The following is a 26,822-nucleotide window of genomic DNA, read 5'->3' as shown; positions in this document are numbered from 1 at the left end:
GTGTAATGTTGCCTAAATGTGGAAATATAAATAAACGTTGATATGTGTTTTTTTTCAAATTTTTATAACACAATATATGTACTGCCCATATTGTCTATTTTTAACTTGAATATGACATCACAATTTATGTAATGAGGTATTACATTTTTTTCTTGGAGAAACAATAACAAAAAGTTTCATGGGCATTTTTTCCTTTAAATTAAACAATACAGACATCTGCTATGAAAAAAAGCAGCCCCAAGAACAGATCAGGCCAAAAATAGATCACGTCAGAAACAAGTGGATGTTGTGGATTGAGAACCCTAAACCTAAAACCTTACCAACATAAAATACAAAATCGAGAAAAAAAATTAGGAAAACCCTAAAGCATCCCCAAACCAAAGCCATCTAATTTTAAAGAAAATCCTTGCAAAAAGTAGCTTAACCTAAAATAGAGAACAGCATGCGATATAAATCAATAAACACCCCAAATGAATGAAAAATCCTGAAATACTGACCCCTGAATGGATCTCAGACCTGAAGAAATCACAGTGAACTCATGGTGGAGACAAACATGAACCTCATTGTATTTGTAGCACCTGTGTCTATATCCTCATGAGATATGGTGGAACTTTAAAAATAATAATAATATTTAATATCTAATTTCAGATTCCGATATCTCAATGTTCAGATTCCTGTTCACCTGGCAGCAGAAAAAAGTTTGGATCTTCGATTCATAAATGTTGCTATGAGTGTGCCCCATGTCCGGAAGGAGAGATCTCCAACATTTCCGGTAAAGTTTGTATTTGTTAGTAAGTTAATGTTGGACTGGGAAGAGGGTATCACTGTGGGTAACGTGTATGCCAGTGAATAAGATATATGAAGAACATCTCTGCAATGTGTGCACAATTCCCCATGTTTTATAATTTTAAAGACCCTGCAAGTGCTGAAGTATACCAGTTGATCCCGCCAGAAATGCACTCAGCTTGTTATTGTAAGCTGACACACACAGGAGTTTTTGAACTGAAATCACAAGAAACGGTGTCAGCCCTGTCCAGCTATATTTTGCTACTACTATATACACGTTATATTTAAAGTTGACCTCTCATAGCCCTACAGTCAGTTCCTAAAATGTACAGCAACACAATCTTTTTTTTTTAACCCTAAAGTTCTACATTTATCATAAACAAGCCATCCTTGAGCTCCAGTCAGTGACTTTGCTTAGGTTAAGATGCTGTGATCAGTCTGCCTCGGGCAGGAGGAAGCATTTCCTCAGTCTCCTCTCCACAAATGATCAAACTGCAACATTGTAACTTGAGCTCTTAATTCCACCCTCTATAACCAGGGGTCTCCAAACTTTCTGAACAAAGGGCCAGTATACTGTCCTTCAGACTTTAGGGGGGCTGTATTGTGCCCATTGGGAGTAGAAAATGTCCCGACGACAGTGAAAAAAACAACGCCCCAATTGTTGGTGTCATTGGGAGGAATTATGTCCTTTCATTGGAGTCATTGGGCTCAATTGTTAGTGTTATTGGGAAAAAAATGTACCCCCTCATTGTTGTCATTGGTAGATGCGGAAAGGGTGCCTCAGCGGGACTTTAAAGGGGCAGGACAAATATTTAGCAGGCAATATCTTACTTTAAAACAAATATTTTTATTTTACTACAAGTAAAATCAAAGGGGTAGTTGTTATATGGGCAAACTAGGAGCCCAAATGGTAGAAGGAATATAAATGAATGTGTGGATACAGAAAGCAAGAAACAGGATGCAAAATACAATAAACACAGAGAGCACAATACAGGTGAAAATTCCTATTCCGACGCGTTTCGAGTGTTTCAAACTCTTCCTCAGGGAAATGGATCAGCAAACATATAATATCAATCCTGTATCAGAAGCTTGATACGTCATAAATGCATCCATAATTATACATAGTTAAAAACAATGATGGACCTCAGGAGAACAAGAAGGGGGGGGATGTTTTTTGTGCTGCCTTTTATCTCCTCGCATCCGTCGAAGGAACCAGGAGGTGGAGAGAGACTCTGATCCTTGAAAAATTTCTCCCGCCCTGGATGGAAGGCTCACGGCCTTGAGTGAGGAAAATGGGGGTTCACCCAACAGAGGGCGTCACTGGAGGTCCCTCACAAAACCCGCGGGGGGGTAATCTGGAAAGCCACTGAAAAATTTGTAGAAATATATTGCTGGAAAAAGCTGGTGGTGGTAAATGACGGACACAGCCCTCAGATAGAAGCACGTCTGGTGTTTCAAATAGGCAAGTGGGTCTTGATTAGAGCAGCAGTGTGTGTGTGTGTCAGTGTGGCCTGAAGTCTCCCTTCAGGCCACAGACTCCCTGGCTGAGACTTCAGGCCACACTGACACACACACACACTGCTGCTCTAATCAAGACCCACTTGCCTATTTGAAACACCAGACGTGCTTCTATCTGAGGGCTGTGTCCGTCATTTACCACCACCAGCTTTTTCCAGCAATATATTTCTACAAATTTTTCAGTGGCTTTCCAGATTACCCCCCGCGGGTTTTGTGAGGGACCTCCAATGACGCCCTCTGTTGGGTGAACCCCCATTTTCCTCACTCAAGGCCGTGAGCCTTCCATCCAGGGCGGGAGCAATTTTTCAAGGATCAGAGTCTCTCTCCACCTCCTGGTTCCTTCGACGGATGCGAGGAGATAAAAGGCAGCACAAAAAACATCCCCCCCCCCCTTCTTGTTCTCCTGAGGTCCATCATTGTTTTTAACTATGTATAATTATGGATGCATTTATGACGTATCGAGCTTCTGATACAGGATTGATATTATATGTTTGCTGATCCATTTCCCTGAGGAAGAGTTTGAAACACTCGAAACGCGTCGGAATAGGAATTTTCACCTGTATTGTGCTCTCTGTGTTTATTGTATTTTGCATCCTGTTTTTTGCTTTCTGTATCCACACATTCATTTATATTCCTTCTACCATTTGGGCTCCTAGTTTGCCCATATAACAACTACCCCTTTGATTTTACTTGTAGTAAAATAAAAATATTTGTTTTAAAGTAAGATATTGCCTACTAAATATTTGTCCTGCCCCTTTAAAGTCCCGCTGAGGCACCCTTTCCGCATCTACCATTAACTGGGATGTGGGTCAGGCCATCTCCAGACCATTTTCAGCACTTACCCCCCTCCATTGTTGTCATTGGGGGGAATTGCGCTCCATCATTGGTGTCATTGGGAGGAATTGTGCCCCTTCAGTGATGTCAGTGAGGGGAATTATGCCCCTTTGGTGGTATTAGTGGATGAAATAGTGCCCCAAGGGCTGGATAAAAGCAAGCAAAGGGCCACATCTGGCCCCTGGGCTGCAGTTTGGAGACCATTGCTCTATAACATTAATAAAGTTAATGAATCTTTCACTTTAACCCTTTTGCTGCCAGGTCCCTTCTTTTCTATGTTCTTTATCCCCCTTCTTCCCCCCTTGCATTGATTTCTTCTCCCCACACCGATGTGACCCCCCTCCCCTCAAACCCAATCCTCTGCGGCTACCCTCAAGAAGTCGCCTTCCCTCCTCTGCTACTCCAACCAGCTTCAGGGGCTACATGGGCTTAGTGGGGATCACATTATGTCCCCCCATCACTCTGATCATGCTCCCCTGCAATGGCCCCCCAAATCCCCGAACCCCCTCTGCTCTTGGCAGCATTCCCACCTTCCCCTCCTGCCGCCTGTAGCTGCTGACCAGTGGCTGTCATTGGTGGGTGAGGTTGGGGCGGGGGGAGGCTTGGTAAACATGTCCCCCTCCTTTTACCACAATGGGCACAGGCAGCGATCACTACAGATCACTCCTGTGTCCGCTGATAACTGAGCCTAGGAAACCAAGTTTATTATGTGGCAGTTTATGGATGAATTCAGAGTCTCTATGCAGACTCCTTATTCATTCATGTAATGTGTTGCAGAGAAAGGGACTATCTTCAGTCCCTTTATCTGTCTCCAAAAAAAAAAAGACATCAGGGGTCTGTTCAGACCTTTGATATATCTGCCAAAAAAAGACAAATTATTAAAAAATATAAAAAGTTAAAAAGCAAAAAACAAAAAACAAAAACATAAAGGCCCCTGTCACATGGAGCGGACTCTGTCAAGCAGATCCACCTGCTCAGCAGAAGATCTTTCCCCTGATGCCTGCTAAGAACATGGATGGCAGGTCTGTGCCCGCTCCACTGATGTACAGTGGACACGGGCACAACACGATGTTCTCTATGGGGTGATCGGATGGAAACGGATTGCTTCCAATTGTCATCCAATCCAATCTTCTAGACGAATGGGGAATCCCCATCCATCAGTATTTGGCGGACCTGATCAGATCAAATGCAGGTGGGTGTAAACGGACATGTGTCTATTTACATCCACCTCTCCATAGAGAACAATGGGTGATCCGATTAGGTCTGCCTGAGAAACAGAGAAGCGAACCTGATCGGCCTGCTCATGTAAAAGGGTCCTCATTTACTAGACATGTGCATTCGTTTTCGTCCAAATGCATTTTCGTCTCAAGTTCGGGTATTTTCGTTATCATTTTAACAAACGATAACGAACGCGCAGAATCTGAAAACCGAGAGATCCGACATAAACAAATGCTTTATGTTCGTTTTCGTTGCGACAACAGTTCGATATAGATAGGAGATTCACCGTGACGCTGACAATAGCGATCTGTGTCTATTGAACCTGTGGTCGAATGTGCCTAACCTTAGCTCTATTAGTCCAAGATTATTCTACATAGAGAGCAAAGATTCGACATAGAGAGAAAAGATTTGACATAGAGAGAAAATATTCGACAGAGAGAGAAAAGATTCGACATAGAGAGAAAAGATTTTACATAGAGAGAAATGATTTGACATAGAGAGAAAAGATTTGACAGAGAGAGAAAAGATTCAACAGAGAGAGACAAAAGATTCGACATAGAGAGAAAAGATTCAACATAGAGAGAAATGATTTGACATAGAGAGAAAAGATTTGACATAGAGAGAAAAGATTCAACAGAGAGAGAGAAAACATTCGACATAGAGAGAAAAGATTCGACATTATAGAGATAATAGCAAAAAATTTTGAATGTGCCTAACCTAACTCTATTAGTCCAAGATTATTCAACACACAGAGAAAAGATTTGACATAGAGAGAAAAGATTCGACATAGAGAGAAAAGATTTGACATAGAGAGAAATGATTCGACATAGAGAGAAATGATTCGGCATAGAGAGAAAAGATTCGACATTATAGAGACAATAGCAAAAAATGTTGAATGTGCCTAACCTAACTCTATTATTCCAAGATTATTTGACATAGAGAGAAAAGATTTGACATAGAGAGAAAAGATTCGACATAGAGAGAAAATATTTGACATAGAGAAAAATGATTTGACATAGAGAGAAAAGATTTGACATAGAGAGAAAAGATTCGACATAGAGAGAAAAGATTCAACAGAGAGAGAGAAAAGATTCGACATAGAGAGAAAAGATTCAACAGAGAGAGAGAGAAAAGATTCGACATAGAGAGAAAAGATTCGACATAGAGAGAAAAAATTCGACATTATAGAGACAATAGCAAAAAATGTTGAATGTGCCTAACCTAACTCTATTAGTCCAAGATTATTCTACATAGAGAGCAAAGATTCGACATAGAGAGAAAAGATTCGACATAGAGAGAAAATATTTGACAGAGAGAGAAAAGATTTGACATTGAGAGAAAAGATTCGACATAGAGAGAAAAGATTCAACAGAGAGAGAGAAAAGATTCGACATAGAGAGAAAAGATTCAACAGAGAGAGAGAGAAAAGATTCGACATAGAGAGAAAAGATTCGACATAGAGAGAAAAGATTAGACATAGAGAGAAAAGATTTTACATAGAGAGAAATGATTTGACATAGAGAGAAAAGATTTGACATAGAGAGAAAATATTCAACAGAGAGAGAGAAAAGATTCGACATAGAGAGAAAAGATTCAACAGAGAGAGAGAAAAGATTCGACATAGAGAGAAAAGATTCGACATAGAGAGAAAAGATTCAACATTTTAGAGACAATAGCAAAAAATGTTGAATGTGCCTAACCTAACTCTATTAGTCCAAGATTATTCGACATAGAGAGAAAAGATTTGACATAGAGAGAAAAGATTCGACATAGAGAGAAAAGATTTGACATAGAGAGAAAAGATTCAACAGAGATAGAGAAAAGATTCGACATAGAGAGAAAAGATTCAACAGAGAGAGAGAGAAAAGATTCAACATAGAGAGAAAAGATTCGACATAGAGAGAAAAAATTTGACATTATAGAGACAATAGCAAAAAATGTTGAATGTGCCTAACCTTAGCTCTATTAGTCCAAGATTATTCTACATAGAGAGCAAAGATTCGACATAGAGAGAAAATATTTGACAGAGAGAGAAAAGATTTGACATAGAGAGAAAAGATTTGACATAGAGGGGATAGATTTTACATAGAGAGAAATGATTTGACATAGAGAGAAAAGATTTGACATAGAGAGAAAATATTCAACAGAGAGAGAGAAAAGATTCGACATAGAGAGAAAAGATTCAACAGAGAGAGAGAAAAGAGTCGACATAGAGAGAAAAGATTCGACATTATAGAGACAATAGCAAAAAATGTTGAATGTGCCTAACCTAACTCTATTAGTCCAAGATTATTCGACATAGAGAGAAAAGATTTGACATAGAGAGAAATGATTCAACATAGAGAGAAAAGATTCGACATAGACAGAAAAGATTCAACATAGAGAGAAAAGATTCGACATAGAGAGAAAAGATTCAACAGAGAGAGAGAAAAGATTCGACATTATAGAGACAATAGCAAAAAATGTTGAATGTGCCTAACCTAACTATATTAGTCCAAGATTATTCAACATAGAGAGAAAAGATTTGACATAGAGAGAAAAGATTTGACATAGAGAGAAAAGATTCAACAGAGAGAGAGAAAAGATTTGACATAGAGAGAAAAGATTTGACATTATAGAGACAATAGCAAAAAATGTTGAATGTGCCTAACCTAACTCTATTAGTCCAAGATTATTCGACATAGAGAGCAAAGATTTGACATGAAGATTTGACGAAGCAGTCGCCGCGAGTGGACATTTATGGTCAAATGCTCCGCACATAGAATATAGAGGAATTCTAATGTTGGTTGACTAGTAATCATTAATAAATATAATTATTACTAGTGTCACCCAACATTAGAATTCTACTATAGCTTGTAGGCGGAACATTCGACCGGAAATGTACAATTACGGCCATCGTACAGTTTAGCTGCTCCGTCGAATCTTCTTAGAACATTCCACAGACACCATAAGCCTTCAATGACAGATTCCACCTTAATTATTTCGGATTTTCGGACTAATGCATTTTTTAACGAAACAAAATAAATAAAAACGAATTTCGGGAGTAACTAAATAAATGTATTTTTCGGACGAAAACGAAATTCTGAAACAAAATATTTCAGTGTGCCTATGTCTATTGTTTACACAATCAAAAAGTGACAGTACAGCGCAAATAAATAATAAATAATCAATACAAAGTCCATATAGTGAAAAATGGTATATGCAGTAATCAAGAAGAATCCGCTTGTGCAGTGTGTCTTCAATCAATATATCAAGTGACAATGTGATTCCTTCACCATTGAACAAGTTGGACTCTCACCTCAACTAGTGGACCCCTGATATATCAGACAGGTCAAAAACACATGTTCCCATCAAGGGTAGATCATAAGATTTCAGCAGACCAAACGGAAGTACTCCCAGGTAAGGTTCTCCTCCGTATCATCAGATCAATGTGATATCATATATAAAAAAGGACAAGCAAATCTAATGCTCTCCGTTGATACCAATTTATTAAAAGCAAGTAAAAGAGAAAATTACACTCACATTTGTGTGCACTGATCTCCAGTGCTGAGTGCTAGGCAAAGAATACCATGCGTGGATCAGTGTGTCAGCTTGACCACGTGACTCGCGCCGTGACGTCATCCGCAGGCTGACACACTGATCCACGCATGGTATTCTTTGCCTAGCACTCAGCACTGGAGATCAGTGCACACAAATGTGAGTGTAATTTTCTCTTTTACTTGCTTTTAATAAATTGGTATCAACGGAGAGCATTAGATTTGCTTGTCCTTTTTTATATATGATATCACATTGATCTGATGATACGGAGGAGAACCTTACCTGGGAGTACTTCCGTTTGGTCTGCTGAAATCTTATGATCTACCCTTGATGGGAACATGTGTTTTTGACCTGTCTGATATATCAGGGGTCCACTAGTTGAGGTGAGAGTCCAACTTGTTCAATGGTGAAGGAATCACATTGTCACTTGATATATTGATTGAAGACACACTGCACAAGCGGATTCTTCTTGATTACTGCATATACCATTTTTCACTATATGGACTTTGTATTGATTATTTATTATTTATTTGCGCTGTACTGTCACTTTTTGATTTTGTAATGTGGGATTTGGTAATTTGAAATAGGGAGGGGGGGGGGAAATAGGATTGGCGCTATACCCTTTAAAGGTTGGAGACTAAGGTATACAATTAGCAAGAAATTTCCAGCAGGCTGGATAATAAAATAAAAGTAAAATAGATGTATGTGTCAATAAGTGTCAACAATTATTGTGTCCTTTAGAGACCATAAGTGTCATAACATATCCTAAATGCATAAATCATTAAACAATTGTAACAGCATAAAATTATATAAAGTGCAAGGTGCTAGTGAATAAATTCTGGTAATTGTGACAAACCTATATAAATGAAAAGTAAAGCTTAGTATATAGAAGAAATATGTATACAAAATATATATATATAAATATAAAAATAAAAATATATAAAGAATCGATTTATCTGTTACACGTATCAAGTCCTCACGTAGTGTAACTGTGATGAAAGGTACATATTACATAAGTGGAAAGATACAAAAAGGTGAAAAAATGTGGTAAAATTTAGCAGTAAAAAAAGCAAAAAATGGAAATTAGAATGATAATTAAAAATATTAAAAAGTTTAAAAGTAGTAAAGAGTGTCCCTCAAAAAGGTGATTATAAATTAGTGGGGTGTCCACTGCGAGTGAAAGTGAAGTAAAGGGTGGAGGAAATTTCAGTTGTTGTTCCCGGTGCTCTGTGGCTATTTTTATGCAGTTGCTCTCACCAGAGTTAAGGCCCCTTCCGGGGTGGATCAACCTTCACAGTATCAGCCACTGTGTAGCTCTCTGGCTGGCCTCTGTTGCAGTTCCGGGAAACCTTCGTTCCTCCGTTCTTATGCCGTGTTAGGTTATATGTAATGAATAAGAGGCATATCCATGGTGCAGTACGTCTTATAAAACTTCGTATTTATTGTATAGGCAAAAATATTACTCACAAACATCCGTTCATATGCTTATATTGAGAAGGAAAGATTCCGTTCGGCTAGCACGCTTTCTGAGTTAGTAGTGTATGCTTCGTGGCCACGCCCTACGCGTTTCGTCATCAAAGACGTCCCGCTCCAGAGGACGTCTTTGATGACGAAACGCGTAGGGCGTGGCCACGAAGCATACACTACTAACTCAGAAAGCGTGCTAGCCGAACGGAATCTTTCCTTCTCAATATAAGCATATGAACGGATGTTTGTGAGTAATATTTTTGCCTATACAATAAATACGAAGTTTTATAAGACGTACTGCACCATGGATATGCCTCTTATTCATTACATATAACCTAACACGGCATAAGAACGGAGGAACGAAGGTTTCCCGGAACTGCAACAGAGGCCAGCCAGAGAGCTACACAGTGGCTGATACTGTGAAGGTTGATCCACCCCGGAAGGGGCCTTAACTCTGGTGAGAGCAACTGCATAAAAATAGCCACAGAGCACCGGGAACAACAACTGAAATTTCCTCCACCCTTTACTTCACTTTCACTCGCAGTGGACACCCCACTAATTTATAATCACCTTTTTGAGGGACACTCTTTACTACTTTTAAACTTTTTAATATTTTTAATTATCATTCTAATTTCCATTTTTTGCTTTTTTTACTGCTAAATTTTACCACATTTTTTCACCTTTTTGTATCTTTCCACTTATGTAATATGTACCTTTCATCACAGTTACACTACGTGAGGACTTGATACGTGTAACAGATAAATCGATTCTTTATATATTTTTATTTTTATATTTATATATATATATTTTGTATACATATTTCTTCTATATACTAAGCTTTACTTTTCATTTATATAGGTTTGTCACAATTACCAGAATTTATTCACTAGCACCTTGCACTTTATATAATTTTATGCTGTTACAATTGTTTAATGATTTATGCATTTAGGATATGTTATGACACTTATGGTCTCTAAAGGACACAATAATTGTTGACACTTATTGACACATACATCTATTTTACTTTTATTTTATTATCCAGCCTGCTGGAAATTTCTTGCTAATTGTATACCTTAGTCTCCAACCTTTAAAGGGTATAGCACCAATCCTATTTCCCCCCCCCCTCCCTATTTCATTTTATTCCTTCCCTTACTGGGTAGGAATTTAAATAGGGGCTGCTCTTACCCAAACCACTATCCATAGCGCGACCTACAAACCCCCTTACTTGGATTTGGTAATTTGACCTATAGTATTCTAGCTGCATTTTTTCACTTTGTTCACTTTAATTATTGTGTTTAGCGCTGGTTGATTTCTCATTTTATATATTGTTTACACAAGGCATATGCACTGTGCACCCTTGCTAAGTCGTGTTTACCTGTACAGGTGTTCCTTGCATCCCTGTGCCGTTACTCCAAATTTAACATCCACGTAGTTCCGGGTTCATGTCCCTGAGCTCACACTGTCTGCATTCGGGGTCATGTACCCACACCCACATGGATGTCAGATTGGGAGCAGGGGCTGTGTTTGTAAATGGCATGGAACACCTGTGTCTCCCTGTGCGGGTAAACATGGCCCTCCATGGCCCTCCATGAGCGTGCACTTTAGTATGCCACATGTGAACAATGCTTTAGTAGCCACGTAGCAGGAATTTTGTAAGTTATCTTGTTTTTGTGTGCAGTAATACTGATTTTAGTGTATTTTTAGTGAAAATAGTGATTTGATGAACACTTGTGCAATTATTGTGGGGCTCAAAAAAAATAAGTAGTACTTTTTTTATTGTATAGGTCACGTGCTTTCAGAAAATGTATGGTTTGAGAGGCCTTTTAGAAAATTCTGAAAGCTGTAAGGGAAAAAAATGGTAACCTCCAGCTTTTTAGATTAAATTATATTTATTTATTGCTTTGCCTACCTTCAATTTTCACCATTTCACAAAAAGGCGCAACTTAACCACTTCAGCCCCTGGAAGAATTTACCCCCTTCCCGACCAGAGCACTTTTTGCGATTCGGCAATGCATCGCTTTAACTGACAACTGCGCGGTCGTGTGACGTTACACCAAAACAAAATTGATGTTCTTTTTTTCCCCACAAATAGAGCTTTCTTTTGGTGGTATTTGATCACCTCTGCAGTTTTTATTTTTTTGTGCTATAAACAAAAAAAGAGCGACAGTTTTGAAAAAAAAATGGAAAATTCCTATCAAAATACTTATGCCGCGTACACACAATCGGAATTTCGGCCAGCAAACGAAAACTGTATCCTTGTGTACGCTCCATCAGAATTTAGCTGTCCGAATTTCCGTCAGCAAAAAATTGATAGCATGTTCTCAATTTTCCAGAGGGAAAAACTTTCTATCAGAAATTCCGATCGTGTGTATGCAATTCCGACACGCCAAAAACGTACGCATGCTCAGATTCAACTACGAGATGGAAGCTATTGGCTACTGGCTATTGAACTTCCTTTTTCTAGTCCTGTCATATGTTTTGTATGTCACCGAGTTCTTGACGGTTGGAATTTGGTGTGACCTTGTGTATGCAACACAGCTTGAGCGAAATCCCGTCGGAATTCTGTCGGGAAAACCATCAGAGCTTTTTCCGAAGGGAATTCCGATCGTGTGTATGTGGCATTGCCGTAATTTTCCTTTCCTGATGGACTCCATGGCAGCAACATGTGGGTTAAGTCCCGCTTCTACTACCCTAAAGGACACTACTCCCAAAAATCTTTGCTCCCTGTCCACGGCCGTGTTCGATAACTAGCCTACTCCAGCCATTTGGGAGGGAACTCCTGCTGCCATGGAGTCCATCAGGAAAGGAAAATTACAGTAAGTATTTTGATAGGAATTTTCCTTTTTTCTGATAGACTCCATGGCAGCAACGTGTGGGAAATAACGTGCCATACACACTCCGGTGGCCACAAATGCTGAACAAAAAAGATTTATTTAACACTGTCAACCAACAGAACTTTCAAGCCAAAAATGAAAGAAGATAAAGTCGCTGGTTCAACACAATAATGAGACATAAATGTATGAATTGTTGACCAGGAAGCTGCTCTGCAGATAACTTCAGGTGCAACATGACGTGAGGCCAGCCAACAGGTAGAGAGACTTCTTGTAGAATGCGCTGTAACCGCCTCAGGATGAGCCAAGCCCTTCTCTTTGTAAGCCCATTGGATAGCTTGAACCACCCATTCCACGATGGATCTGACAGAAGCCCCGAGGCCCTTGTTTATTCCATGGAATAAAACAAAGAGGTAGTCCGATTCTCGAAAAGAAGCTATAACCTCCAAGTATTGCTTCAAGGTATCTCCCATATCGAGGGGATGTGGTTCTAGACTTCCAGCAGAATTAAAAGTAGGGAGCACCTGGTTTTCGTGGAAGACTGAAGTAACCTTGGGATTTGTCCCTAGCATCGGAATTAGGACCACCCTGTCTGGAGAAAATGTGAGAAAGGGCTCTTTTGACCCTAGAGACTGGATTTCAGAGAAGCTCTTTGCCAAAGATATGGCTACTAAAAAAGAAGTCTTGAGGATCAGCTCTCTTCTCTTTTGCTAAACTACTCAAACCATCTCCCTAACCTATACTTCACAACATGGAGACTAATCACTCTGTAGACTCAAGATAAGAACTAGAATGGTTAATTAGATTAGGCTGAGATAACACAGGATCGTGATCAACTGTTTTTTTTTTTTGCAATTATTGAACAGATATCACAAAATGTTTCCCGTGGTATATTTAACAGACTAAAAGGTAGCAAAGCATTGTCAGGGTTTTCAGGCAATTTAAACTGAAATTCCCCATTATCACATTTCTTGTGCTTTTCTTTTTACGCTTGTGTGTTCATGACACCAACATTTTTTTTTTCGCACTTGCCAATAGACAATCTCTGCATATAAGAGTTCAACTGTGTGATAGATTAATATAATTTATAATTTTTTTCCTTTAAGCCCAGTAAACATGGGCTGAATGTCAGGCATTTGGCCTGTGTGTAAGGCAGCCGGTCTGACAGAAGCAGGCATGACTGAAAAGGGTCTGCCGATCGGCTCCCGATCAGACCACCAGGCTAACGGCTAAATGCGCTGAGTGTTCTGGCGGGGCTGGCCATCCCCCTGTCAGAACACAAAAGCTCAGCAGAAGAGATTGCTGTACTAACATTACATTGTTAATAGTGGCTCCTTCAGAGCTCTCCATTTTTTTTGTTCATTCCACCCACTGTGTGTATTAGGCTTAAGTCTCCCCAAATGCATTGATGGAAATCCCATCAAGCTGTGAGACAACACAAGACAATTCATTTTCTCAGAAGCTCTGACCCCAATGCTCATTGTGTTTGTATTGTTCTTCCTACAGACAGTGAAAACTGCATGAAATGTCCTGATGATGAATGGCCAAATGGGAAGAAGGATCGGTGTGTTCCAAGAGTGGTGGAATTTCTCTCCTACACTGATGATCCCATTGTTGCCGTGTTTTCAGCTGTCTCCATCCTCTCTTTTCTTCTGACTGGTTTAATATTGAGGATATTTATACTTCATCAGGACACCCCCATTGTTAAAGCCAATAACCGGGACCTGAGCTATCTTCTCCTGGTCTCCATCATGTTGAGCTTCCTCTGTGTCTTCTTGTTCCTCGGCCATCCAGTAGATGTGACCTGCATGCTGCGTGTGACCTCCTTTGGTGTCATCTTCTCAGTTGCCGTCTCTTCTCTGCTTGCCAAAAGTATCATGGTGTGTATTGCTTTTAAAGCCACCAGACCTGGGAGTCTCTGGAGGAAATGGATGGGAGGCAAACTGCCCAGTTCTATAATTTGTGTCTTCTCACTGGTTCAAGTCAAAATCTGTGTCGCTTGGTTGTCTATTTCTCCTCCCTTCCAGGATCGGGACACTCTTATCAGGGGAAGGTCATCATTCAGTGTAATGAGGGTTCAGTTATCGGCTTCTACTCAGTCCTGGGATATATGGGACTTCTGGCCGCTGTGAGTTTCATTATCGCTTTTTTAGCCAGGACATTACCGGACAGTTTTAATGAGGCCAAGTACATCACCTTCAGCATGCTGGTGTTCTGCAGTGTCTGGATTGCCATGATCCCGGCCTATCTGAGCACCAGAGGGAAATACATGGTGGCTGTGGAGGTTTTTGCTATAATAGCATCAAGTTCTGGACTTCTTGGCTGTATATTTTTTCCAAAATGTTACATTATTCTATTCAGACCCGACCTGAATACAAAGACAGTTATCCGCTAATATGTATGGAGCAACACTGGATTACCAGCAGTTATAGCATTATCTCTATTATTGTATTTTAGTATTATACTGGTGTATTGAGAATGAGCATTGTTAAAGCGAAGCTCCAGGCTCCTTCAGAAAAAAAATAAAAGTCAGCAGCTACAAATACTATATCTAAAGCCCCGTACACACGAGAGGACTTATGTCCGACAGACTTCCGAAGGAGTTCCGTCGGAGTTCTGCCGGAGTTCCGACAGAGTTCTGACGGACTTTTCGGCTGAGCGGACTTGGCCACACACAATCACACTAAACTCCGACGGATTCGAACGTGATGACGTGCGACCGGACTCGAATAAGGAAGTTCATAGCCAGTAGCCAATAGCTGCCCTAGCGTCGGTTTTAGTCCGTCGGAATAGCACACACACGAGCGGATTTTTCGAAGGGACCGGGTCCGGCGGAGTTCCTTCGAAAAAATTTGAAGCATGTTTCATTTCTAAAGTCCTTCAGACTTTGGCGAGTCAAAAGTCCGTTGCAGCCCAAACACGATCGAATAGTCTGACGGAATCAGTCCGTCGGACTTTGGATGTTGAAAAGTCCGCTCGTGTGTACGGGGCTTTATACTTACCTGTCCTGGAATCCAGTGGTGTCTTCACCCCAGCTGATTTTTAAGTTGGCTCTTGGGTGCCGCCACCACCATTCCTCTTAAGGGAAACAGGCAATGAAGCCTTCACAGCCGGCTCTTTACGGCACATGCGCAAAGTGTGCTGCTTTTTGTGAATGGCCCGACAGCGGGGGAAGGAGGAATGCGGGCTGAACTTTAGGGGGACTTGGCCGTGGCCAAGTCCCCAGGAAGTGGAAGAGGGTATCTGTCAAAAACAGATATCCGCTCCCCCCAAAAGGTGCCAAATGTGGCAGAGGAAAGGGGGAAGAAGCAAACAAGCGGAGCTTTCCCTTTTGGGTGGAGCTCTGCTTTAAATATGAAGATTTAATTACCTCTCTGATGGATGGTGAGTTTAATTTCTGTTCTGGACACCGCTGGTATCAGACACTTTGGGTTTGTTGGAAACCTTGTCCCCTGCTGGGTGTAGTGATTCCCCCCACCGGCCGTTACATCAATACAGAACAATGTAGTCACTTAGAGAGGAGGAACCAAAGTGACCAGAGGAGGACAAAGTATCCAAGTCATCCTAAAGTGTCAGATACCAGAGACACCCATCACTCTTCATGAGAGGGAAGATCTCACTCACCACCTTCCCGGAAGATAAATATCAAACATGTTCTTTAATGAGCTGATTGTAATGTAATTTTAGTGTCAGGGCCACTTTAATTATAATGTATGTAGATGTATCCAGAGATATTAATAAATACATTTTGCTTGGCATATTCAAAAATCATTTTTAATATTAGTTAAAGTTGATGAGAACATGTTCAGTCCATGCAGTAGACCCTCGGTGGTGTGACTGACTGCTCCACCTTAAACATGTACTCCCCACACGTTTTGCACCTGAAGAATGGCCAAGGGTTAGTGACTAGGCCGTTGCACTTTCCGCACAGCATACCCAAGCCCTCGATGTCCCCAGTGGTATACAGAATAAACCGTCCCTGTGGTAGCAGGCGAATGCCCGTGTCCGTAAGTACAGTACCAGGCAACTGTATTCCTGTGGGACCCCTTCCAAAAGGCAGCCTGTGTCCTTGTGCAGGCTGCACACCCGGAGTACATCTTCAAGAAAACCTTTTTCTCTAACACTCCGAGAAAAAATGTCGACTGCTCTTTCCTCCTTCCGCAACACACTCTCGCGCGGTGCCTCATACAGGAAAGAACAACTCAGACTCCTCCCACTGGGATGCTCAGGCTGTGAAACTTTGCGGGCTTTTCGGCAAGGGCTCCTCCCACGCTTACGCACCTCAGTGAAAGTCGGAGTAAAGATGGCACCGAAGGCGCAGTTACAAAACACAACCCTCTGTCCTTGCTTTACCACGTGTACAGTTCCTTTGCGAGGTAACGGTAAAATCCCGGACTACGAGCCCCCACATGTAGCACTAACCCCTGAAGGAGCTGCTGGTTATTTTTGGGCTTACCGTTACCTTCCGCTCTCCTTGTTGCGTGTCTAGGGGATGTCCCGTGGTAGATGACCCAGTAACTTGAAACTGACAATAGATCCACTTGAATGGATTTTGTAACACAAATTAGTGCATATTATGTGATCTGTGTGAAATTTATAGAATCTACAAGCTATGGTGCAAATCATAAAAAAAAAATTACATCTGATGTACTAAGGCCTATCTCATTTCTTGACACCCTAGCAAGCCAGGAATGTACAAATGCTCCCCACATGACCCCTTTTTGGAAAGTATGCATTCCAATGTATTTAGTAAGAGGCATGGTGAGTTATTTAAAGTTGTCATTTTTTCCCACAATTCTTTGCAAAATTAAGATTTTATTTTATTTAATTTTTTTTTCACAAAATTGTCATTGTAATAGCTTATTTCTCTCACACGGAATGTGCATACCACAAATAACCCCCCAAAATACATTCTCCTACTCCTCCTGAGTATAATGATACCACACACAGCCTGACCACATACAGAGGCCTAACATTGAAGTACCACCTTCAGGCATTCTAGGAGCATAAATTTAATTTCTCAACTACCTATTACAGTTTTGAAGGCCCTGGAACACCAGAACAATGGAAACGTCCAGAAAATGACCCCATTTTGGAAAGTTAACACCTCAATGTATAATCTATGAGGCATAGTGAGTCTTTTGAATGGTTCATTTTTTTTCAGAAGTTTTTGGAAAATGTGAAAAAAAATGAAAACGCATTTTCTTTTACACAAAGTTGTCCGTTTATAAGATATTTCCAACACATAGCATTTACATAGCAAAAATAACACCCCAAAATACATTCTACTACTCCTCCTGAGTATGGCAATACCACATGTGTGAGACTTTTACACAGCCTGGCCACATACAGAGGTGCAACATGCAAGGAACACCATTGGGCGTTCCAGGGACACATAGCATGCACATACCAAGAATTACACCTCCAAATACATTATGCTTTTGCTGGGGATAAATTGCTTAATTTTAAGCCTGCCACTAAATTTAATAAGGGACTCATGCACACATATGTGTTGGTCCGGGGAAAACAATTTGGGGAATGTTTCTGAAAAATAATTAAGTATTGGACGAATTTTGTAAAGCCTGTCGTAATTTGGGTCATTTCGTGGAAGGCACTGGGTATTGTCACTGAAATGTAGGAACCTCGTGATCATCAGATACCTGGTTCTGGGCATTACCGCGGAGAAGAGCGGTGAGTGGTGGAGGGGGTGGGTTGACCAATAGGTACACAATTGATTTTTTTTGTTGAGTCCCATGTTAAATGTGAGGCCTAAAAAAACCTTGAACTCCTCCACTGTTAGGTCTCTCCATTCGTAGGGGTCGGGCATAATAAGATGTTGGATTTTGCAAAATAAATTGTTGTGCATACAGGTTGCACTGGGCCACAATTGACGCCAACATGTCCTCCGTAAAAATTAAAAACATTTATTGGGGTAAAATTCTCCGTGTCCACCTGGACTCCTGGCTGGGCAGTGAAAGGGGGAACATTGGCCTCTCCTGAATTAGGAGGAAGCCACAAGGGGTTCTGAAGGGCATAGGGAAGGCCGGCATGGGTCCTAACCCTTTGGGGCTGAGATGACACCCCACTGGTACTTGGCCTTTCTTGCCGAGGCACTGCAGTGCTGGTGGATGGCACTTCGGTGCTTGTGGATGGCACTTTATTGCTGGTGGATGGCATTTTGGTGCTGGTGGAGGCCACTGCCTCACTAGAACGCCTTTGTTTGATGGGCCGGATATCTTCCTCCTCTGATTCAATCAGTGTTTCACTACTGAGGACTGGCTCCTAATTTATGTCAGCTTCAGAATCCGAATTTGAAAGGAAATCTGAAAAAGAGAGCTCCCCGTTGCTCTCGTCGGCCGTGGAAAGAATTTGGTTCGCTCCTCAGCGGAAAAGACTCTTTTAGACATGGTTGGTTGCTGGTGGGGATGAGACTGCACAGGTGTGTGCTAATCCTGCACTGATGGGCACTGATGAGGTAGCACAGATATGCACTGATTGATGGCACAGATGTGCACTGATGAGGAGCACAGATAGGCACTGATCGCACAGATGTGCACTGATGAGGCGGCACAGATGTGTACTGATGAAGCAGCACAGTGGGGGCACAGGTGGGCACAGATATGCTCTGAGGTGACACAGATGGGCACTGATGAGGTGGCACAGATGGGTCACTGATATGCACTGATGAGGTGGCACAGATGGGCACTGATGAGTCAGCACAGATGTGCACTGATTTATTGCACAGATGTGTACTGATTGTACAGATGTGCACTGTTGAGGTGACACAGATGGGAGCTGTTGAGGTGGCACAAATGGGAGCTGTTGAGTTGGCACAAATGGGCACTATTGAGGTGGCACAAATACTGTTAAGGCGGCACAAATGGGCACTGATGGGTCGGCACAGATGTGCACTGATTGATTGCACAGTTGTGCACTGTTGAGGCGGCACAGATGGGCACTGCTGAGGCGGCACAGATGGGCACTGCTGAGGCGGCACAGATGGGCACTGATTTATTGCACAGATATGCACTGATTTATTTCACAGATGTGCACTGATGAGGCGGCAGATGGGCACAGATGGGCACTGCTGAAGCAGTACAGATGGGCACTGCTAAGGCGGCACAGATGGGCACTGATTTATTGCACAGATGTGCACTGATTTATTGCACAGATGTGCACTGATGAGGCAGTAGATGGGCACCGATTGGTACAGATGGGCACCGATTGGTACAGATGGGCACGGTTGGTACAAATGGGCACTGATTGCAGACAGTCACTGATTGCCAATGATTGCCACTGATTGCCAATCACGGACACTGGTGGGCACTGGCGGGCACTGGTGGGCACTGGTGGAAACTGACGGTGCACAGATGGGCACTGGTGGAACACAGATGGTGCACAGATGGTGCACTGATGACACAAGTGGGCACTGGTGGGCACTGGCGGGCACTGGTGGGCACTGGCGGGCACTGACAGTGCACAGATGGTGCACAGATGGTGCACCGATGGCACAAGTGGGCACAGGTGGTCACAGGTGGAACTAGAGGGGTCACTGGGCTCTCTCCTCACACGCTGTCTCTGTGTGAGGAGAGAGATCCGGCAATGAGAGATGATCTCATATATTTACATTTGAGATCATCTCTCATTGGAGGCGGCGATTGCGCTGTAAACAGCCACTGTGATTGCCCGTTTACAGCGATCTGTGATTGGCTGTGTCCAGGGGACACAGATTTTCCCCAATGCGCTCACGGGAGCGCATGGGGAGCCAGGAAAGGGGATGATGTCAATAGACGTCGTCCCGGCAATGTAGATCCGCGCTGTACCCGTCATTTGGCTATAGTGCGGATCTCAGGAGGTTAAAGAGCTTGCTTACCTTGACTGCATCCAGAGAATAGCCACTTGCAGCTGGTTGAACACTCAGGTTGGATAGTCCCTCTCTCACAAGGCCCAGCAGCCAACAAGGTGCCTACTCAGGAATAGGGATGAGCCGAACACCCCCCCGGTTCGGTTCGCACCAAAACTTTCGAACGGACCCCAAATTCGTACGAACGTTAGAACCCCATTGAAGTCTATGGGACTCGAACGTTCGAAATGAAAAGTGTTAATTTTAATGGCTAATATGCAAGATACTGTCCTAAAAAGGGTTTGGGGACCTGGCTCCTGCCCCAGGGGACATGGGTCAATGCAAAAAAAAACTTTTAAAAATGTCCGTTTTGGCGGGAGCACTGATTTTAATGACGATTAAAGTGAAAAAAAAAAGTGAAATATTCCTTTAAATATGGTGCCTGGGGGGTGTCTGTAGTATGCCTGTGAAGTGCCACGTGTTTCCCGTGTTTAGAACAGTCCCTGCACAAAATGACATTAAACGGAAATTTAAAACTGCTTGCGGTTTTAATGTTATATCTGGTTCCTGCAATATGGTTGAAAATCATTGAGAACAATGGCATGGGTAGCCCTCCCTACCCATTACCAGCCCCTTTGGGTCTTGTACGCATATTAAGGGGAACCCTGTACCCATATTAAAAAAAGGAAATGCGTGTGGCCCCCAGGCCCTATATACTCAGAACAGCAGTATACAGGCGGTGCAAACAAGACAGGGACTGTGTAGGTTTGTTGTGTTAAGTTGAATCTGTTTGTAATTTTCAACCGGTACATTTTTAAAGTGTAGCTCCAGTCAAAAAATCTATTTTTAAGCTTTTTGGAAAACATAGGGAAGGGTTATCACCCCTGTATAATTTGTTTTGCCGTCCGTCTTTTTCAGAGCATGCAGACAGAACGCACAATCTCCTACCGCTGACTGCAAGTTCTATTTAAAACAAGCAAGATAGTTAGCTATGTAGGTGGATGTAGCGGTGTATACTGCGTGCAGAGCACGCAGACAGCACGCACAATCTCCTAACACTGACTGACAGCTCTATTATAAAAGATAGATATATCGCTAGATATATAGGTGAATATAGTGGTGTATACTGCGGTCAGGGCACGCAGACAACAACCACTACAGAAGAGCAAGAACGAAAAATCGGCCGATAACGATCGGTGTATACTGTGTTGAAGGTACACAGAACACCCACTAACTGCTACAGATGCCAACACACTACACAAGGCCGCCGCGCTGGTGGCCTTATATAGTGTGGGGCATGTACTACACAGCCTGAGCTATGATTGGCCACAGGCATCCTGCCTGTGGCCAATCATGGCTCTCCTCGCTGACGGCACTGTGATTGGCCAAGCATGTGGGGTCACAGTGCATGCTTGGCCAATCATGAGCCAGCAATGCACTGCGCCATCGCAGTGCATCGTGGGCCGTGAGCGCCACACGAATATTGGTGCGAACGGCCCATAACGTTTGGAATTCGCCGAACGGGCGAACAGCCGATGTTCGAGTCGAACGTATGTTCGACTCGAACACGAAGCTCATCCCTACTCAGGAACAAAGTCTCCATCACAGATGTTGTTGCAGAACACGTAGAGAAACCAAGCTGTAGAACACTTGTAGGATGCCTGGATTCTTCAGCCCATCCGGCGATATCCACAAGACCGGACTCTTTTGGTAACCTCAGCCCTTCCAGGCTCTTGTTAAGAAAACCAACCTGTATGTGGTGTTCCCCTACAGAGTCCTCCCCTGGAACGCTCAAAGTACAATGGGTCTCTCCCGAACCGGAGACGGCACCCAATCACCCCAGAATCCTCCCCCAGCCTCCCCGCCTCGGGCTAGCCAGCCCCGAGGCATCAAAGTCAGGTGGATCCGCACCCCAGGCCATAGCCTTCCTGGGGGCTGCTCAGGAGGACCAAGACCGTGTAATTAGCACATCACACTGGACCGGAACCCCGAACCACGTTACGTCCGTATCTTAAATGCCCTCTCCCAGAGGGCATAGCGAGAGGGCAACTACCACTGACCTGGCTCCAAAAGAGAGTAACTTAAGCAACTGACCAGACCATAGTTCCAACCCTGCCACAAGAGACAGTTCGCCCTGTGGCCAGGCTGAACATCTCACAGCCAAGTCAGACTGACACAGAAGTCTAATTTAGGCAAATAGACCCAAACCAAACTGTAGTTTGGGTAAAGTTTAACTTTGAAAAACACAGGAGCCCGCCACTACACCTCTATTAATAGATAAAAAGTATCCCAGACTACCCAAGTACCTATCTTCAGCCCAGAGTACCCACCTACAGCCCAGAGTACCCGAGTACCTATCTGCAGCTCAGAGTATTTGAGTACCTATCTGCAGCACAGAGTTACAAAAACGTATCTCCCGTACATCACATTACCAGAGTACCTGTCTCAATCCCATCTGAGTACCTATCCGCAGCCCATCAAAATACCCGAGTACCTGTCTCAGGACCATCAGAGTACCTGAGTACCTGTCTCCAGCCCAGCTGAATACCTATCTGAAGCCCATCAGAGTACCTGAGTACCTGTCTCCAGCCCATCAGATTACCTATCTGCAGCCCATCAGTGTACCCAAGCACCTATTTGCAACCCATCAATGTACCCGATTACCTGTATCAAGACCATCAGAGTACCAGAGTACCTGTCTCCAGCCCATCAGAGTACCCGAGTACCTGTCTCCAGCCCATCAGAGTACCCGAGTACCTGTCTCCAGCCCATCAGATTACCTATCTCCAGCCATCAGAGTACCATAGTACCTGTCTCAAGATTATCAGAGTAGCAGAATACCTGTCTCTATTTCATCAGAGTACCCAAGTACCTGTCTCCAGGCCATTAGAGTACCTGAGAACCTGTCTCCAGCCAGAGTACCCTCTCTCATCCCCCCCTCTTTTCCTGCGGCCTGCCAGGTTGCATGCTCGGATAAAGGGTCTGGTATGGATTTTTAGGGGGACCCCCTTAATATCCATACCAGACCTGAAGGGCCTGGTAATTGAATTTGGGGGAACCCCACGCTTTTTTTTTTTTTTTTTTTATCAATGACTTTCGAGTGTTCTCTGTATTACGGAGCCGACAATTCATAATAGCTGCGAGTGATTTTAAATGACTTTTTTTTTCTGCAGAAATGACACTTTGTGCAGGGAGAGTTCTAAGCATGGGAAACATGCGCCCCTTCACAGGCATACTATAGACACCCCCCAGGTACGAAATTTAAAGGAACATTACACTTTTATTGTTTCACTTTAATCATTATTAAAATCACTGCTCCCGAAAAAACTGCCATTTTTAAAACTTTTTTTTGCATTTATCCATGTCCCCTGGGTCAGGACCCAGGTCCCCAAACACTTTTTAGGACAGTAACTTGCATATTAGCCTTTAAAATTAGCACTTTATATTTCTCCCATAGACTTGTACAGGGTGTTCCGAGGCTTTTCGAATTTGCCACGAACACCCCAAATTGTTCACTGTACCGAACAGGCAAAGTTCGGGTCGAACATGAGTTCGACTCGAACTCGAAGCTCATCCCTACCCCCAACAGTCATTTTAAACTCTAGAAATTAACCGCTTCCATACCCGGACCTTTTCTGGCATTCCTCTCCTACATGTAAAAATCATAATTTTTTGCTAGAAAATTACTCAAAACCCCCAAACATTATATATGTTTTTTTAGCATTTTTATGTTGCACGGTATATGCGCAACAATTTTTCAAATGCGTGTTTTTGGAAAAAAAAAAGGTTTCATGAATTAAAGAATAACAAAACAGTAAAGTTAGTCCAGTTTTTTTATATAAAGTGAAAAATGATGTTAAGCCGAGTAATTAGATACCCAACACGTCATGTTTTAAAATTGCGCACAATCATGGAATGGCACCAAACTTCGGCACTTAAAAATCTCTGTAGCGGTGACACTTTGGACAAGGTGTCTGTTATGTACAAATTTAGTTTTTGCGTCAGAACAGTAATGGGGTTCTGAGGGTTAATTGTGTAGGTTAACTTTGACATCAGTTTGGCTGGGCTGTGTTAGAGTTCTGCCTGGTCATGTGTACAGTGAGGTGCACATGACAGGCCAGAACCAGGCCTGGTTGGGCGTTTTGGGTATCAGCTTCCCTGGAGCCAATCAGTGGGTGGCTGGGCCCCGCTGAGGAGTCTGGGGAGGGGTACTTAAGATGTTGAAGTCACGTGTTCTGGGTTGGTTCGTGAGGCCCTAGCGGACTGTTTCTGATTCTGGACCGGGGTAGCCCCATGAGGGGTCCCGGTCACCGCAACATGCTTCGGTTGGCTAACCCCAATAGACCCATCTGGTCTAGGGTAAGGATCCGTCTGTTCCCGAGTCTCGCGCAGTAACTGAGGGAGGATTCAAGGCGTCCGGGTGTGCTCTCGGCTTGGAGGGGCACCGCAGCTCATGTAGGCGACTGGGGGAGGACTCTTCGGAGGAGGGCCAACAAGCTGGCATCCTGAGAAGTGCCTGGTTGCTGGGTTGTGAAGGACATTGATGAATTCATGTTTTTCCAGTACTGTCAAGGAGACCGAGAACATTCCAGGTACTGAGGAAAAAGGTTCCTGTTCACTTCTGTTACCAGTTACTCAAGGTCAAAGATCTCACAAGTTCTGACTGCCATAATCTCTGGCTAGAGATTTGTTCAGCCTTGAAGCGCCCATCTGCGAGTGGCTACTCTCTGGGTTGTATTAGAGAATTTCTATTGATTAGCAGTTCAAGGTGCCTGAGTTTCTTCACCCTTGCCCTCTGTTCCCATACGAGACTGTGTTGGTTGGATAAAAATAAGAAAATATGTGGCGCTACCTAACCTATTAAATACGAAACAAATAAATAAATAATTACTAAAGTGCGAATACTGCATCAAATTGCAAAAAAGTGCTAAAGTATATCCACCTCACTTAAGTGGTATATTGTGCAATATATCCAAATCGTGCAAATAAATATAATACGTCTAATATAGAATAATATAATCAATAAATAATCAATGTTCATATAAGTGCATAGGTAACCAAAAGTCCATATGTGAAACAAATGAAATTAAATAAATTAATAGATGAAGATGCTTGATAAGCAATGCTGTGCCAAATGCAATGGTAAATAGTGACCATAAAACAAAGTCCATGCAGGTAAATAGTGACCATAAAACAAAGTCCATGCAGGTAAATAGTGACCATAAAGCAAAGTCCATGCAGTAAAACAATAGCTTCCAATGCGTGACAGTCCAATGTGTGACAGTCCACCACAAACTTCAGTGCTCAACTTGTGCACCACCAGTTTCCCCCAGCCTCTCACCTCAAACATATAGCATTAAAGCGCTGTATATAAACCGATGCCACTTCGTCCTTATCCGTCCAGCCTCACATCTATAGCGCTGTACATGTATAGGTGACACTTCACCAATTTCTCCTCATGCGTCCAGTTAATAAAGTAAATGGTACATAGAGAATGGAAGAAAGACAGAGGGGGCTCCCATGTGAAGTATGTAAATACACAACTTTATTAAAACAATATCCACACTTACATATAGGCAGATAAAAACACGAATCCAAAACGACACCAACTTCCGGTCTCGGCCGCGACCGGAAGTAATACGCGTAACACCTAGCTCCTTCCCTAAGGAACCTCATTTTTATTTATGTTTATTGGTGCTGAGATCACTATTTATGTTGGCAGCTTCCACATCATTACATAGTTAGTAGCATTGTTGGTTAGGTGGAGCGCATTAGTACTTTTTGTATATATGTGTTGGTTGGATGTTACCCCTGTAAATAAAAACCTTTTCCAAAGGACTTTTATGGTGTCAGCGTCCAAAGTTGTTGGGTACCAACCCTGGGAACCCCTAGATGTGGAAGAACCAGCCAAGCGGAGGTAACCGGTAAGCCCAAAAGTTAAGGCCGCCCTGCCAAGGGTTATGCCCGCTACATCTCCATAGGCGACGCTTTAACATTTTTTACAGATTACCAGTTTAGAGCTACAGAGAAGGTCTAGTGCTGGAATTATTGCTCTCACTCAATTTTTTTTTAATCACTTTTATACCTATTACAAGGAATGTAAACAATGTAAACCATAGGAATGGTGTGTGACAGATCCTCTTTATGGAGAGATATAAGGTCTGGAAAGCATGAGATAAAAAAAATCCTGATCTTATATTTTCCAGCCGCGATCGCGGCTTTGTTTACAAGCGCGGTCCGACCGTAACGTCATAACTTCACGGCCGGGCCCCCGACAGTAATAGAAATGACTGGTGACCATCTGGTCACCGGAAATCTTAATGATCGGCAGCCAATTCTTTAGTGCATGCACATTACCCCTGCAGGGGTGTAAACATCTGGTGAGTGGGGACCCTTGCGGGGGAGCACTCGAGTCACTTGAAGATAACACGAGCACGAAAGTCACTTTATGAAATTTTTGCTGGATTTTGCACAACTAAAGAATTACGTCTGTGGACATTAATTATTATAGTTTTTTTCGGTTTTTCCTGCTTTTATTTTCATTTTTTATTTTATTTTTACAATTTTTTTTTATATTCTTTATGTTTCACATAAATTGTTGCATACGCGGTGTATATATATATAATTTTGGGGATTTGGGTTTTTACTGCACTATATAAGCACGTATATGGTACATATTTTTTTTAGAACAAGCACTTTTTGCACTTTATTGTGGAGTAGTAACTATATATATAATTGGGTATTATATACTTTTGGAACAAATATATGCAAACGGTATCACACCGTAC

General features: G+C 42.5%; 1 pseudogene across 1 annotated transcript in view; it reads left to right on the top strand.

The window, feature by feature from the left end:
- Window positions 1-15,949, top strand: part of LOC143986463 (vomeronasal type-2 receptor 26-like) — a 74,581-nt pseudogene extending 58,632 nt beyond the window's left edge. Inside the window, exons 5-6 of the transcript XR_013276530.1 lie at window positions 649-772; window positions 13,698-15,949. The product of XR_013276530.1 is annotated as a vomeronasal type-2 receptor 26-like (transcript). The remainder of the gene's footprint in view (window positions 1-648; window positions 773-13,697) is intronic.
- The last annotated feature ends 10,873 nt before the right edge of the window (window positions 15,950-26,822 follow it).

The sequence above is a fragment of the Lithobates pipiens genome, unplaced genomic scaffold (genome assembly GCF_037356315.1).
Source record: "Lithobates pipiens isolate NorthernLeopardFrog02 unplaced genomic scaffold, aLitPip1_a1.2 Scaffold_160, whole genome shotgun sequence".
Lineage (NCBI taxonomy): Eukaryota > Metazoa > Chordata > Amphibia > Anura > Ranidae > Lithobates > Lithobates pipiens.
The sequence above is the reverse complement of the archived record's forward strand: the minus strand, read 5'-3'. Positions and strand labels throughout refer to the sequence as shown.